This window comes from Microcaecilia unicolor, chromosome 5, assembly GCF_901765095.1.
Source record: "Microcaecilia unicolor chromosome 5, aMicUni1.1, whole genome shotgun sequence".
Lineage (NCBI taxonomy): Eukaryota > Metazoa > Chordata > Amphibia > Gymnophiona > Siphonopidae > Microcaecilia > Microcaecilia unicolor.
In genome coordinates, this window is record NC_044035.1 from 323,796,688 (window position 1) to 323,810,526 (window position 13,839).

The 13,839-nt window shown below is 41.1% G+C and overlaps 1 protein-coding gene across 1 annotated transcript in view; it reads left to right on the top strand.

The window, feature by feature from the left end:
- KCTD15 (potassium channel tetramerization domain containing 15) overlaps positions 1-13,839 on the top strand; it is a 134,283-nt gene that overhangs the window by 33,553 nt on the left and 86,891 nt on the right. The window lies entirely within an intron of this gene.

Below are 13,839 nucleotides of genomic sequence, written 5' to 3' on the forward strand. Positions count from 1 at the left end.
GTCTCGTATAGGAAATTTAAGGCCGACCTTAAGGCCTCATTGTTTGACCATTTTTTTTTTAACTAGGCAGACTGAGATAGATGACAGACCATTTTTTTTCTTTTCATCAAATACCTTACCTATATGTTCATATGGATTTATTTAACTGTTTTTTTTTTTATTGCTTTAATGTCTGACCTATTATTTGTGTTTAATGTGATCCACTTTATTTTAGATGTAATCTGTAAAAGATGGTATAACAAATATTGCAAAATAACATAAGGTACAAGGCTTTTTTATCCTTTTGTCCCCGCAACATTGTGGAATTCATTACCATTTGAATTACAAGCTGAACGTTCTTTCACAAAATTTGAAGCTCGTACAGTGTTAGGGGTCTGCAATGGTCCCGTTTGGGCTAGATTGCTCACCTGTTTTCCTCTATCTCTTTCTAATTATAGATCTTTGTAGTAAGACTTTTATCTGAATCTATTCTGATGTGGTTTTTTCTGCTTTCCTATTTGAAATTTACATTCTTTTCTTGTTTTCAAAATCAGCCTGTAAAACCACTTTGTTGTGGCAACACAAAAAGCAGTATAGTAAGTCTTCAATATGGCACACCACCATGACCCTGCTTTGGTTAGGTCATCCCTCCAGACTGGATGATTGAGAATGAGAGGCAGCTTTGAAATACAGCCTTCAATGGTCAAGACTGATCAAAGTGTTCAAGTGACTATATCCTAACTGCTCCACAAACCCAACCTGTATGGTAGGTTAGCAAGAAGGAGGCATTACTTAAGAGAAGACATCTCAAATCCCATTGAGGTATGCAGAGAAACACTGGGCAAATACTGTAGTCATGTGGAAAAATAACACTTTTTAGCTTCAATGCAAAATATTGTGCTTGGTGCAAATCTAACACACATCACCCAGGATACAGCATCTCAACCATGAAGCATGGTGGTGGTGGCAGTATCGTGTTATAGGGGTATTTCTCATTGGCAAGGAGGACAGATTTGAGCCAGTTTGGATTTTACTTCCAAAGCAATGGAAGTAAAACCTGGACTGGTTCAAATCTGTCCTCTTCTTTTTTTTTTTTTTTTCTGAACCCATATGGTAACCCTAGCAACGAGGAAAGCCTGCTGTCGTCAAGAAATCTGAAACTGGAATGGAAGTTCAGTTATGGCCATGAAGCACACAGGCAAAACTATAGTGGAGTGGCTATAAAACTAAAAGGTAAATGTCCTTGAGTGCCCGGTCAAAGCCCTGACCTCCAATCGTATCAAAAATCTGTGATATGACCAGGTTTGCAAGGAAGATTGGTCTTAATATTGACAAATGTAGGTGTGTAAAGTTGGCAAAGACCTATCACAAAGGATTCACAGCTATAATTGCCATCAAAGGTGTTTCCTCTAGGTATTAAATTGAGAAGGGGCGGTTTTAGATTTAGACTTATCCAGTTGCTGCCTTTTAGGTTTTTTTTTTGTTTTTAGGGTATGTGAAATCTTTGAGTGGAGGAGTACAATGGTTAGTACAGTGGGCATTGATCCTGGTGGTCTGAGTTCAGTTCCCACTGCAACTCCTTGAGGCCTTGGGCAAGTCACTTAACCCTCCATTGCCCCAGGAACAAACACTTGAGATTGTGAGCCATCTAGGGACAGAGAAAGTACCTGCATATAATGTATACAGTGCTACATACATCTAGTAGCACTAAAGAAATGAGTAGTAGTTATTTAAATGTTTTGTATTTATATTCTACTTAACCCATATAAAGGGCCTGTTCCCAAACTGTATTAGGTGTTTAACTTAACTTTTTAAAGTGAGTTTAAGGTTAACATGATTTTGTTTTATCAGTTAGTGCAGCATGTTAACTGTTTGATGTTTAATGTGGTAGTTTAGTAAACATTAATGTGGAAATTCTTATTAGGGGTGGGAAATTTGTGCATCTGCATTTCATAATTAATGCAGAGATCGTTATGGTGCAACTGCTAATGCAGCAGATAACGTGGAACAATTAGCTACAACTCCAGAACTGTAACTAATTGCGTTCCACATTAATGGCCATATTGTTTACCTGTGGTAGAAGCAGTTGCTCCATAACAGCTGGATGACTGCCCTTCTCAAAATACTGGGAACACCTGCAACAATTAGTGCAGAGGTTTTGCACTTAACATGCCTTAACTATGACTTTTAACGCACGTTAAGTGCAAAATATAGAGTTCAAAGAAGATTACAATAAAGAATAAATGTTAAAAAAGGTGTGGATTAAGATGTGTAGATGAGGAGGAAAAATACTCATGCATGGAAGTCAGTCTGAAAAATTCAAGTGGGTGTAGAATTTCTATAACCACTGCAGTTTGGCTAAAGATGTAAAGAGGTGATGAGACCTTTTTCAGATATATTGGGAAAAGAAGAAAAGCTAGAAATTGACAACAGCTATGTGGAGAGTGATTAGGATAAAGCAAATGTGCTAAACAAATACTTCTCTTCGGTGTTCATAGAAGAATATCCTGGAAAAGGACCACAGTCTGCTGCCAAGGGTATATCTGGGCATATAACTTGAAAATCTGAATGCCGACAAAGCTGTGGGGCTGGATGGGATACATCCCAGGACACTGAAGGAGCTCAGAAATCCTGGCAGGACCTCTTAAGGATTTATTTAATAGATATTTAGAGACAGGAGAGGTTCCATGGAATTGGCAACGAGCTGATGTAGTCTCTCTCCACAAAATCGTGGACAGGGAAGAAATAGGGAAACCACAGGCTGGTAAGCGTTTCATCACTGATGGGAAAAATAATGGAGTTGCTGTTGAAGGAAAAGAGTTAACTTTCTAGAATCCAATAAGTTGTGGGATCTGAGGCAACATGGCTTTATCAAAGGAATATCCTGCCAAATCAGATTTCTTTGACCGAGTGACCAAAGAACTGGCTAAAGGACATGCACTAGATGTAATCTACTTGGATTTCAGCAAAGCCTTTGATACGGTTCCTCACATAAAACTCAAGAATAAGCTGAGCGGGCTGAACTTGGGACCCAAAGTGGTGAACTGGGTTGGAAACTGGTTAACTGACAGGCGACAGAGGGTGGTGGTAAATGGAATTCACTCAGTGGAAAGGAAACATGAGTACTGGAGTGCCTTAGGGGTCAATACTGGGGCTGATTCTGTGTAATATATTTGTGAGAGACATTGCTGAAAGGTTAGAAGGAAAAGTTTGTCTCTTTGCAGGTGACATGAAGATAGCCAATAGAGTGGATACCCCGGAGAGAGTAGAAACCATGAGAAGAGATCTCCAAAAATTAGAAGAATGGACAAAGTTCTACCAGTTAAATTTTTAATGCAAAGAAGTGCAGAGTGATGCACTTTGGTGTAGAAACCTAAAGGAGATATACAAGATAGGAGAGGGACCTTGGGGTGATTTGAGGATCTCAAGGTGACAAAACAATGCGACAAGGCAGTGGCCACAGCCAAAAGGATGCTAAGCTGTATAGAGAGGGGTATAACCAGCAGAAGACAACACCCCTCTACAAGTCTTTGGTGAGGCCCCACTTGGAGTATTGTGTTCAGTTTTGGAGGCCGTATCTTTCTAAGGACGTAATAAGACTTGAAGCAGTTCAGAGAAAAGTGACAAAAATGGTTTGGGGTTTGCCCCTCAAGAAATATGAGAGACTTGATTACCTGAAAATGTATACTCTGGAGGAAAGGAGAGACAGGAGCAATATGGTACAGACAAATACTTGCAAGGTATTAATATACAAACAAACTTTTTCCAGAGATGGGAAGGTGGTAGAACTAGAGGACAAGAATAACACCAGGAAGTATTTTTTTCATTGAAAGGGTGGTAGATGCCTGGCATGTCCTCCCACAGGAGGTGGTAGAGATGAAAATGGTAACGGAATTCAAAATTGCATAGGATAAACACAAAGGAATCCTGTATGGAAGGCGTGGAACCAAACAAACTTAGCGTTGATCAAATGGCAACACCAGTGATTTGAGAAGCAAAGCCAGTCTTAGGCAGACTTGTGGTCTGTGCCCTGATCATGGCTGGACAGGTTCAGCTTCAGTAGCTGGAGAACAAGGCAGTGCTGGGCAGACTTCTACGGTCTGTGCTCTGAAAATGCCAAGGACAAATTGAGATCAAGTATGCATGTGTAGTATTAGATCATACCTTATGGGTTTATGTGCTCACATTAACTGTGCTTCTGTGGGGCTCATTTTCAAAACACTTAGACTTACAAAGTTCCAAAGATAAGTGTAAGTGCTTTGAAAATATGCCTCCTAGTTATCTATCTTCACTGAACAAGCTTGACTGTTTAATCCTGTGTTTTGTTTTCTATCTTTTAAAACAGTTTTAAGTCCACAATAGGCATTGCCTCCTATTTCTTGAATAATTTCCTGAGGGATCTCTGGGGCTCTGTCAAATATTTTCTGAATATCCAGATGCTCTGTATTGACCTGCAGACCCCTTGTCCACATGCTTATTAACATCTTCAGAAGCAATGGTAATTGTGGCTCAAGCCCTAGTTTCAGTTTATGCATAACTGCATATGGGTTGCATATAGCAACGGCTGTTGAACATAGTTTGTATGTGTTTTCATCCCCAATTAAAAATAGATAAAACATAACACCTTAAAAAAATATTTAATGTAACAGATTGGTAAGGCCGGACTTCTCTTTGCTATATCCGTGTTGACTGTTCATTAAGCCATGTTTATCCATATGGTCAGTAATTTTGCTTTTCAGCATAGATTCTCCGTTTTACCTGGCACCAATGTCGGACCATGCTCTAAGGTCCAGGATCACCCCAGGCCCTTTTTTAAAAATTGGCATTGCATTGGCCACCTTCCAGTCCTCAAATTCAGTATCTGATTTTACTGATAGGCTATGAATTGCTAGTAGTAGTCCTGCAGGGTCATTTTTGAGCTATTTGACATCTGGTCCTGGTTATTTGTTCTTCATCTTGTCAATGTGCTCTATTACATCTTCCAGATTTGCCATTACTTGTTTCATCTCCTCTGAATCAACCATGAGGGGCGGGAAAGCCGGTCATTGTGGGGGGAGGGTGGACAGTGGAGGAGAGCAATGCTGGTTACTACAGGGGAATTAGGTGGAGGAGAGAAATGGAATCTCCATTAATAGCCCACCCTAGACTTTAGAAAACTCATCTAATAATAGCCCGCGTGACTATTACAGAGAATACGGGTATGTTTTGCTTGTACTCCACTTTGGTAATACATGGGTTATAAAAATAATAAATAAAATAATGACGAAGAAGTGCATTCCCCTGACTGGATTTTCTGGGGTGAGTAGTGTTGTGTTTTTAATAAAATTGAACAAGAGAGAGAAAATAAATTACTGCGCACCTCTATTTACATTTAACTAATCTGACACAAAAACTTTGCAGTGTTTACAGAGGGTTATTTTTGTTGTTCTATGTTTTTTTTTTTTTTTTTTTTAATTGTGTGGTCTCCTTTTACACCACTTGGAGGCCTATTGACACTGAAGAGTGTAAATTTCATTTTACTCTGGTATTTCATAAATGTTCTTTTAAACAGAGAAGAATATTGACTTTGACACAGATGATACCTTAGACACCGTCTTCATATTTCCTTATACTCATCCCTTAGTCTTTTTCTCCCCCATCTCTCCTATACCATATCCCTCCCAATCCCTTCCCGTACCCAATTCATTTATTCTAAAACCTCACTATTATTATGGTTTTTTTCAGCTTGTAATATTTCTCCTTACAAGACTCTGTAATTCTAGTTACTATGTAAGCCGCATTGAACCTGCTATGTGTGGGAAGGCGCGGGGTACAAATGTAATAAATAAATAAATAAAACACAGCAGATAATTTTCTTATCTTTCAGCTGATGCCTGGATCTACTAGAGTAAAGTTACATCCAGTACCATAATCTAATCTTCCTAGATACGAATTTCTATTTCTATGGGCGTCTCAGCATTTAGCACCCGCTGATTTTTAGCGTGAGCTAAAAACGCTAGCACACCTCAGTAAAAGACTGTTAATTTGCCCAACAATTACAAGCCCTAGTTTCTGAATAGTGTAGGTATATAAATAACATTTTTTTTCCCTGTGCATGCAAACAGCACACTCATTTCAAATTATATTGCTTTATTTAAAATAATTTTTTGTTTGCTTGTAATTTAGATTCTGTGTACCATCCTAAGGCAGCTGGGTACATATCAGGATAATTATCTAGTAAATAATATGGCTTTAATTGTCTAATAATAAACTGTACAATGAATAATTTAATTCAGGAATTTATAATCTGCTGTTTCAAGAGTAATATCAGGCTCAGTGTAGAGTATATACACCTTGGTGTACTTTGAAGCAAACTATAGCCGTATAAAATCAGTAACGGACACACCAGGTTATAACACATTATATTATTATAACACAAAATCAATGAAGAACAAAAGCAAATGCAACAAAACCTAATAAAATAAAACACAATGGTACAATCCTAACAGCAAAGCTAAAAAAAACAATAAATGTATTAGTATAGGGATATTATAAACCCCTGGATAGCCATAATTAGCACACCAGATATCAAGAAGAAACACTTCACAGCCTTGGGTATCAAAAGAGATTTGTTTTCCATAATTTATGAAATACATGCATGTCCAAATCCTGCAGACCACGGCAAGGGCAGGTGGCACGGGAGAAAGAGGAAGCAGAAAAAAGAAAAGACAGAAGGAAGCAGAAAAAAGAAAAGACAGAAAGATGTGGACCACAGCAAGAGCAGGGGCCATGGGAGAAAGAGGAAGCAGGAAAAAAGATGACAGAGAAAGATGTGAACCACGGGGGGTGGGGGGGGGCAGGAGAAAGAGGAAAAAGAGAGATGTTGGGGCAGGGAAGGACGCTGGAAATAGGGGCAGGGAGCAAAGCGAAAGGAAACAATGGTGATCATGAAAGGAGGCAAGGGAGGAGATGCTGCCTATGGTAGGGGAAAGGAGGGGATGATTTGGTGCCCATGCAGGGGAGGGGAGGGTAAGGGAGGGGATGATTTGGTGCCCTTGGAGGGGAGGGTGAGGGACTGAGAGAGTGCCCATGCCTATTTAGTGGGGGGAAATGAAAGTGAAAGAAGGAGATGGTGCCCAGGAAGGGGAAGGAGAGGAAGGGAGATGGTGCCCATTACCATGCAATTAAAAAATTTAATCGCGCTCAGTTGTACAATTAAAACTTTTAATCGATGTACACCCGAGTGGAGGAGTAGCCTAGTGGATAGTGCAGTGGACTTTGATCCTGGGGAACTGAGTTCAGTTCCCACTGTAGCTCCTTGTGACTCTGGGCAAGTCACTTAACTCTCCATTGCCCCAGGTACAAAATAAGTACCTGAATATATGTAAACCACTTTGAATGTAGTTGCAAAAACCTCAGAAAGGCAGTATATCAAGTCCCATTTCCCTTTCCTTAATATATATTTAAAAAGTTCTAATTACTGATATAAATCTAGGCTTAGTTTGTGGGAAACGCCTGCATTAAAATGCATTAAACCCAGATTTTAACGTGTTGAGGCTCTGTAGTGTAGGTACTATCAAATTGTAAATAAAATGTTTCAATTGTATTATGCCTCTTTAAAATTAGTATAAATGAAAAAGTAAGTTCACGTTTATGTCTCAATTTGATTTGATATAACAAAAATATATGCAGTTCCTTACAGAAAAAGGATGGCTATAAGGAGGCCTATAATTATAATCCAAAAAAATTATTTATTTAAAAGAAAACCTTATTTAATAGGTCTGACTAAGACACAGCAGGAAGGTAGGTAATGAATAGAATACTGCAATCAAGAAGCAATATTTCATTAGAGAGCTCCACAACTAACTGCTTTATATTAAAAATAAGGGGGGAAAGAATAGCGGACTAATTGAATAGAGAGCTTTTAAGAAATAGATTTTAAGAGCTATTTTGAATTTCTTAAAAAGAAGTCTCAGACTGAAAGTCAGGAGGCAGCACATTATTTTCTGTCTGTCAGGTTTCTTCAAGGCAAACCTGCAAATGACAGAGAACTATCATTAAGATTTTCAAGGACGATCTCAGTGAGTGAAAAGTCACGTATCTAGACTCTGCTTATGGTTTAAGGACTCTGTCCAGCTAGGACTCTTGCCTGTGACCTTCATTAACTTGATGTAGGGTATAAAAAGACTTGTGGGCCTTTTACTAAAGAGCAGTAGGGCTACCGCAAGACAAAACAGCACCACCGATTCTCACGCTGAAGCGTCCGACGGTATTGCTGTGATCAGTGCATGACAATCCCCACGCTAGGAAATAGAAATTATTTTCTAGGTCAGGGTGCCCTGCGGTAATCGGGCAGCATAAGGCCATCACCACATTCTGCCCGATTACTGCAGGACTAGTGCGTGAGTCCTTACCGCCAAATAGGTGGTTATAAGAGCCCCGGTGGGAATGGCCGCGTGCCAATTGCGAAATTTAGCGCACAGCTATTATTGACAGAAATTACAATTCTGGCATTTTTCCACCATGCTGGAAAGTGGCTGGAGCATGCGGCAAACTCGCACGCAAATCGCAGGGCCAGCCACTTTGTAGCACAGCTTGGTGAAAGGACCCCTTAGGTTGTGAGTGATGTGCAGTGTTCCCTCTAAGATGAGCGCATGATTAATCGCTCGTACATTCCAGGAATGTCACTCACATTTTTTTACATGGTCGCTCACAAACTGTCACATCCATTCCCGTGTTCCCTCCCCCGATGAAAGTCAGGACACCAAACCCTAACCCATGAGAAAAAAATGCTATGAAAGTAAACTTCAGAATTTGTATCCATCATTAAACCTAGACAAGCCTTCCTGTCGGGTCCCGCAACCCTTCCTCTGCAGCTCCTTCAGTGGACTTTGCCATCCCCTCAATGTGATGCCTTGCTTGACTTCAGTATTTTATTTATTTAGATTTTTGCTCACACCTTTTTCAGTAGTAGCTCAAGGTGAGTTACATTCAGGTACTCTGGATGTTTCTCTGTCCCAGGAGGGCTCACAATCTAAGTTTGTACCTGAGGCAATGGAGGATTAACTGACTTGCCCAAGATCACAAGGAGTAGCAGTGGGAGTTGAACTGGCCACCTCTGGATTGCAAGACCTGTGCTATAACCACTAGGCCACTCCTCCACTGCCTTTTTTACTTCTGCCTTGAGCCCTGCCAGCCTTGCCTGCCTTCCCCTCATTGCCTTGCCTTGCTTGATACATGGGAGATTCTTTTCTTTATTTATGGTATAGGGAGATTGGATGGGGGGTTACTATCCTGCTTATAATCGAAAGAGAAAAACGCCTATATTGCGACCCAAATCGGAAGATGGGCATCTTTCTCCCGTGGGCACCCAAATCGGTATAATCAAAAGCCGATTTTGGGCGTTTCCAACTGCAATCCGTCGCGGAAACGGGTAAAGTTGACAGGGGCGTGTCGGAGGCGTGGTGAAGGCGGAACTGGGGTGTGGTTATCGGCCAAGGAGAGATGGGCGTCTAGCTGACTCGAAAAAAAAGGCGTTTTTAGCGCGAATTTGGGTCACTTTTTTTTTACCTTTTTTTTTCACGAACAAGTCCCAAAAAAGTGCCCCAACTGACCAGATGACCACTGGAGGGAATCGGGGATGACCTCCCTGGACTCCCCCAGTGGTCACTAACCCCCTCCCACCAAAAAAACCCCACTTTAAAAACTTTTGTTCCAGCCTCTATGCCAGCCTCAAATGCCGTACCCACCTCCATGACAGCAGAATGTGTTCTATCCTGTGACAGCCTTTCCGTGGTTCTGATGTGGCTCTCGGGTGAGTGTGACACCTTTTCTGTTATGCGCACTGCAGAGTCACATCAGCAATGCATTGTAGTGGGTGTAGGGTATTGGGCTCCGTGATTCCAGTAGCTTGTGTTAAATGCTCACGATGTTGGTAGTTGGTAGGCTCTACTCCCATGGTGCTTTTCCCCCTGCTTACTGGGTCAGAGTGTGCCCTGTTGTGTTTCCGGTAGTCCATGAGGTAGTGGCCATTTTTGTAAGCCAGTTTTAGATCCCTTTCACACGTTAGCCACGTTACAGAACTTAGTTCTTACCTTGAATGTTGCTGAAAGAGGGCATTGTACAGCATTCTGCCAGCTCAGACCTGCTGCTCATCTCAGTACCAGGATGATTCTTTGCCAGTGGGGCACAACCTCTGATCTGCAGTTAACTGTGAGTAAGCATGCTTATTCCAATAAAGGACGTTTTCGGAAAGATTAGTCTTCAGGTGTCAACTGGTGTGCCAATGTTATATAGCAGCAACAAGTCCTAGAGGCCTGCGTGTATGCAGGTCCCTGGAGCACTTTTAGTGGGTACCGCAGTGCAGTTCAGCCAGGTGGACCCAGGCCCATCCCCCCACTACCTGTAACACTTGTGCTGGTAAATGGGAGGTCTCCAAAACCAACTGTACCCACATGTAGGTGCCCCTTTCACCCCTAAGAGCTATGGTAGTGTTATACATTTGTGAGTAGTAGGTTTTGAGGGAGGGGAGTTGGGGGCTCAGCACCCATGGTAAGGGAGCTATGCATGTGGGAGCGTTGTCTGAAGTCCACCGCACTGACCTCTAGGGTTCCCAGTTGGTGTCCTGGCATATCAGGGGGGGCCAGTGTACTACGAATCCTGGCCCCTCCCATGACCAAATGGCTCGGATTAGGACGTTTTTGAGCTGGGCATTTTTATTTTCCATTATCGCTAAAAAAAACAAACGCCCAGGTGAAAAACGTCCATTTTTTCGAAAATACGGTCTGTCCTGCCTCTTCACGTACCCGTTTTCAGACATAGACACCCATGGAGATAGGCGTTCGCGCTTGATTATGCCCTCCACGTGATAGTCCCTAATTTGGGGGCAACAGTAGGTAGAGGGTTGTGGGGATTCAAGGACTATTTGGTGGGGTGGGGTTAGAAGAAGACAGTCCTTGTATGAATAATTTCACAGGTGGGAAGATGGTTGGTAGATGTGGCAGTATGGTGGCGTAGACTCCCCTAACAGAAAAATTATAGACCCCACTTTCAAACAAAATTCAATTATAAAACTAAATCTTTAAACGACCCAATTGAAAAAAAGATTTTTTTTTTTTAAATCGCACTAATACTGGAACTCAAAATTTGTTGGTTTTTAAATAATTGTCGCTCGCATGGAACATTGGTGATGTGTATATTTTTAAAATAAATAAATAATGTAACTCTCTTGACTCTCATACCTTTTTTGTATGCTCCACTTCTCCCTGCATCTTTTGGAACAGTAAGGCTTCATTTGCAGCTGCCCAAGAATGTTCCCATTATTTTGAATCTTCTCCCTCTCTTTTTTTTTCATTTGACTCAGCATTGTAGTGATCAATCAGGGTCAAGGGCGACAAAAATGCAATACATGTGCATCCTAAGTGTACTGGTATTGTCATGGCTGAGTCTCTTCTTCCTAGGAGTTGTGAAGATCACAAGGTTACAAGCTCCTGCAGGCCAAAGGAAGAGAAATTGGACTTGGAAATCAAACCAGGTCTTCCACATGGAAACCTGAAGGGTTGCTGGGTTGCCCTGCTTGGTTAGGTTTAGAGATTTGATTAAGCAAGAGAACTGTGTTTTATTTTTAAATTCTGTGCCTTGACATTCCTCTTGCTAAGATGGACCTGCCCTTCAAAGTTCCACACAGGCTGGGTTGAATCACTGATGTTAAATGTTTATCATGATTTCAACATGCTTTAAAAATCTTTTAACACAAAATTAAGTTTTAGCATATGATAAATCTCACTTGAGGAGTAATTCTAATACTGGGCACCTGCATTTAACTGTCCAAAGGCTGCATGGTAGGTGCCTGTTCTATAACAGAGCCCTATGTGCCTAGGGTCCATTATAGAATACACATCTAACCCTAACATTTAGGTGCCCACACTTCCACCAACCATAGAGTTGGCGCCTAAATGCAGCAGGGTTAATTGGTCCCCTGCCTATATCCTGCTCATGTTCCATCCCTGTATAAGCCCCCGTGCAAATGCACACAAGGTATTTGCAGATTAGTGGGACTAGCATTTATGTGGGTATGTGCACACATACTTGTGTTAGTATTTTAACCATTTATACACGTACCCCTTAATTCAATAGAAAACTGTGCACCCAAATTTTCAACAAGCATGCATATATGCACATGCAGCTTACAGAATAAGGTCAAATTTGCACACATAACTAGCTGTTAATTGGCCTTGACAGTTGGCTGAAATTGGTTCTGATTGTCAGTTATGCGTATAACTGCCCTTGGTCAGTATTCTATAAGTTGTATGCTCCAATTGCAGAGCACGCAGCATCAAGGGGAGAGTGGACCTGGGAGGGGCAGGGGTGGGCTGGGGGCATGTCAGACAGTTATGTGTGCAAGTTATACCAGCATTTACGCCAGCCACTGAGCTAACATTAATGCTTGCGTTCTACAACAGCAATTGCTTGAACAACTGCCATTATAGAATTCAGGTTTAGCACACATCATCCTTGTGCCAAACATTAGGTGATCAATAGAGAGTTAACCCCATAATGCACATGTAAATGTGGGTACCTGCCCTGCACATGTGGAAACTTGTTAGTTAAGGGGGAGGGTGGTGTTGACGTTAGCACATTTAGACAATTGCAAACTTATGTAGATTCTAAAAATTTGCTACATCCTAGACAATCGGGCTTTAGGAAAGGCCATAGCACAGAGACTATCCTGACTTCAATGTTAAGTGAGATTCATGCAAAACTAGAACATGGCTATATTGCCTTGGTTGTTTCACTGGATCTATCTGCAGCTTTTGATTTAATTAATCATAAACTACTCCTTGATAGATTAGGTGAGATTGGCCTTTCAGGGACAATTATGAAATGGTTTATATCTTTTCTTACCGAACGTTCATTTAAAGTAGTTCAGCAGCAATCGTCCTCTACAGAATACAATCTACCATGTGGGGTTCCACAGGGATCGGTCCTGTCCCCATTATTGTTTAATCTATATGTCAGTCCCCTGGCACTTCTCATTCAAACAATGGGTATTAGTTTTTATTCTTATGCGGACGATTTTCTTCTTATTCATTATGTTAAACCATCTAATATGGATCTTACACCACTACAAATTTGTCTGGATAAAGTGGCAGATTGGCTCACAACATATCAATTAGTATTAAATCCAGATAAGACTATAACATCTTGGATAGTAGGACAGGGCACATGTCCAGCAGTGGTACCTATGCTATTTGGCAAGAACATCCCTACAGTTAAATCTTTCAGATACCTTGGGGTTATAATTGATTCTGCTCTGACTTTCGAGGAACAAATATCTGACGTAGTGAAAAAATCTTTTTTCCATCTTAGGAGACTTCGGTCAGTTAGGAATTCAATTAGTAAGGATTCCCTTAAAACGCTGACATCTGCTTATATTACCTCACGCTTAGACTATTGTAATATCATATATTCAGGGATCACCCAAGCTAGCTTGAAGCGATTACAAAGAATACAGAATACTGCAGCACGTATGATTTGTAGGGCCCGGAGGGATGACAGAGTAACACCTTTGCTACATCAACTGCATTGGCTTCCGGTTGAAGCAAGAGTTAAGTTTAAAGCCTTAGTTTTGACCCATAAGGCTTTTTATACACTAAATCCTGACTATCTGTCAAATCTAACTATTCCTTACACTGCCACACGAACCCTTAGATCCCTGACAGATAACAGGTTAGTGATTCCTCCTCTTGCTAGGGCTAGATGGGAATCTACACGGAATTCGGCTTTTTTCTATCTGTCTCCCTCTCTTTGGAATGGCCTTCCAAAAGAGATCAGACTTGAGAAATCTTACTTTCATTTTCGGAAACTTTTGAAAACCTTCTA